This window comes from Micropterus salmoides, unplaced genomic scaffold (genome assembly GCF_014851395.1).
Source record: "Micropterus salmoides isolate LMB-PRFRI ecotype aquatic unplaced genomic scaffold, ASM1485139v1 Ms_hic_scaffold_995, whole genome shotgun sequence".
Classification (NCBI taxonomy): Eukaryota; Metazoa; Chordata; class Actinopteri; order Centrarchiformes; family Centrarchidae; genus Micropterus; species Micropterus salmoides.
The window spans coordinates 3,839-7,676 of NW_024044787.1; positions in this window are offsets into that span (position 1 = coordinate 3,839).

Below are 3,838 nucleotides of genomic sequence, written 5' to 3' on the forward strand. Positions count from 1 at the left end.
TTTATACCACCTCAAGAAGGCTTCCTATCAGAAAGGTAGGAAGGTATTTCAAATGTACAACTGCAGTACTTAAATCTAAGTAAAGTAATTTCCCTGACATTACTGTGTTACGCATGTAACAGGTTTTATACTTCCTGTGAGTATAATCCAATCAATCTTATTTTCATACTGTATATCCGTTGTGTAATTTGATAAATTGTGTTGTATGTGTGCTCGCATCGGGTACACTTCTCATTGCCCTCTTCAGAGAAGACTCTGACTGCAACATGCGTCTTTGTAAAGAGAGAAACGGACAGAAAAAGTCTCTAACTCTGCCTGTCAGCTCGCTCTGCTCCGTTAAAACTGAATTTACCATACAGAATTGAATACGAGTGCACTCCAGATTTAGCTGCAGCCAGCTGACCGTGTGCTTCTCCCTATACCGCAGTTCTGTGTCCATGCATGCAGCAAACTGAAAGCACTGTCTGTCGGAGCGTCTACGTGAAAAGAGAAGGAAGACATTGCTGGTAGTATTGTCTTCAGAGTTGTTAAACACCTCAGCGCACTGAAGGAAGCCATCTGACTGTGTGAGGGGCAAGATCGTTGATGTCTGCAGGCAGAGTAGGAGCTCTCCTGTCTGACTGGTCCACCAATAGCAGAGAAGATGACCCCTTGAGACACAGCCCCTCCTCATTTGCATAATGAGGCAGAAATGCATACAAAAATTTAAAAAAGAGGCAGAAATAAATACCATGGGTGAAAATAAATAAGGTAAATAAATACAAAGGAAGAATAAAACAGACAAAAATATTAAAACACACACATAAATAAATACATTAAAAAATTAGTAATAAAGTTGAATAAACAAATAAGGTAATTATAACAAAGGTGAATAAGTAAAGGCACTAATTAAAATATATACATTTATGTCTCCTTGTATAATTTAATTACTACCTACATTTATTATTTACTTTATTTTTTTGTGTATTTAATTGGATGCTTATTTATTTATTGAGCATTTATTTATTTCTGTATTTATTTCTGACTGTGTCAGGATCGGTCCTCCATAGCGGGGTGGGAGAGTTATCAAGCACGTAAAGTTTGGTTCAGATGTGAGCATGTACACTGAAGTTACAACAACTTCCTGTGTCATGGCGAAGACTTGATCTCTGACGCCACGCCACGGACACACCCATTGACGAAAACTCGCAAATAGCACAACTTTTCATCTTCAATGCCTTTAGAAGGCACAGCACAAATTTGAAGTCGGTCGGACTAAATCCCTAGGAGGAGTTCGTTAAAGTACGAAGTGTGTAAATCATCCAAAATTTGACGTAAAATTCAAAATGGCCGACTTCCTGTTGATTTTAGGGCATCGCTCCAAGAGGCTTTTTTGTGCGTCTGGACAAGATACACGTACCACAGAAAATTCGTGCACGTAGGTAAACGTGCGGCGGGGGCTGCTTCGTTAAAAGTCACTTCCTGTTGCCAGCAGGTGGCGCTATGACTGTCTGTGAATGTCAGCATGTACATGTGTTCAGGGCGGGACTCTCATCCTACATGTACAGTTTGGTCCAGATGTGAGCATGTACACTGAAGTTACGACAACTTCCGTGTCATGGCGAAGAGTTGATCTTTGACGCCACGCCACGGACACGCCCATTGACGAAAACTTGCAAATAGCACAACTTTTCATCTTCAATGCCTTTAGAAGGCACAGCACAAATTTGAGGTCGGTCGGACTAAATCCCTAGGAGGAGTTCGTTAAAGTACGAAGTGTGTAAATCATCCAAAATTTGACGTAAAATTCAAAATGGCCGACTTCCTGTTGATTTTAGGCATCGCTCCAAGAGGCTTTTTTGTGCGTCTGGACAAGATACACGTACCACAGAAAATTCGTGCACGTAGGTAAAACGTGCGGCGGGGGCTGCTTCGTTAAAAGTCACTTCCTGTTGCCAGCAGGTGGCGCTATGACTGTGGGTGAATGTCAGCATGTACATGTGTTCAGGGCGGGACTCTCATCCTACATGTACAGTTTGGTCCAGATGTGAGCATGTACACTGAAGTTACGACAACTTCCGTGTCATGGCGAAGAGTGATCTTTGACGCCACGCCACGGACACGCCCATTGACGAAAACTTGCAAATAGCACAACTTTTCATCTTCAATGCCTTTAGAAGGCACAGCACAAATTTGAGGTCGGTCGGACTAAATCCCTAGGAGGAGTTCGTTAAAGTACGAAGTGTGTAAATCATCCAAAATTTGACGTAAAATTCAAAATGGCCGACTTCCTGTTGGGTTTAGGCTATGGCTCCAAGAGACTTTTTTGTGCGTCTGGACAAGATACACGTACCACAGAAAATTCGTGCACGTAGGTGAAACGTGCGGCGGGGGCTGCTTCGTTAAAGGTCACTTTCTGTTGCCAGCAGGTGGCGCTATGACTGTGGGTGAATGTCGGCATGTACATGTGTTCAGGGCGGGACTCTCATCCTACATGTACAGTTTGGTCCAGATGTGAGCATGTACACTGAAGTTACAACAACTTCCTGTTTCATTGCGAATCATCGACGCCACGGACACGCCCATTGACGAAAACGCGCAAATAGCACAACTTTTCATCGTCAATGCCTTTAGAAGGCACAGCAGAAATTTGACGTCGATCCGACTAAATCCCTAGGAGGAGTTCGTTAAAGTACGAAGTGTGTAAATCATCCAAAAATGGCCATAAAATTCAAAATGGCCGACTTCCTGTTGACTTTAGGCTATGGGTTCTTGAGGCTTTTTTGTGCGTCTTGATACGATACATGTCCCCAGAAAATTTCGTACATGTAGGTTGAACGTGAACGAGGGGCTAATCATTTCCAATTTTCTAGGTGGCGCTAGCGAGTCATTTTGCCACGCCCATGTGCGAAACTTGTAGAATACGAAATTTTTCACCGGTTCTGACATGTTTGCAAATTTTGGTGAGTTTTCGAGTATGTTTAGGCCATGTCATTTGGGCCTACTTTGCAGAAAAAAAAAAAAAAAAAAAAAAAAATTTAAAGCTGCAAGCAGCGTTGGGCGGGCCCTCGCACTTGTAAGCGCGTCCGCGCGTGAGCCGGCCGAGTTGCACATTCTGGAGCTCTGCCGGTGCGGCTGTGAATTTCCTACGCGGTTCCGACGCCGCATGAAGGTGCTATATGTCACTTCCTGTGTCCCCTATGTGGAGCTACATAGCACTTGCCGCTATGAATATAAATCGGTATTGCGTGTAGATGTCTGCGGGGTGGGAGAGTTATCAAGCACGTAAAGTTTGTTTCAGATGTGAGCATGTACACTGAACAATAATGTACCCAAACAATAAAATAAATTCCTTTTATATTTCCCTGCCTTGTTGTTTGTGTACATACAGAGGAAGAATGTGAGAACAGCACACATTTCATCGTTACTGTGTGTTAGAGCATGGGAGAACAGTGGATACTTTTAATACAGCCCACACCCCTAATACTGTGTAACTATAACAAGTAGAGAACAGAAGAAAAAGATGTTCTTTCTTTACAACTGTCTGCATAGCTTATTCATATTGTGTAATGAATGAAAATAAATAGGCCTACTAGGCTCCTCTCTACTTTGACATTTAAGATTAGCTTGTTTGATCCACCTTCATACACATGTGACATTACTGTACAACTTGAGAAAGGTGAGTTGTTTTCTGCTCCAGCCTGCCTAAAAGAAAAGCGTTTTGGGATTAAATGGACTTTATTAGCTGCTGCAGTGCAGGATGAACTCAGAATAGACCCATTTCTCACCTTATTATTCTAAATCATGCAACGAAGAAGAAGAAATGCATAAAAATCCTGGGACAAAATCTGTCCACAAA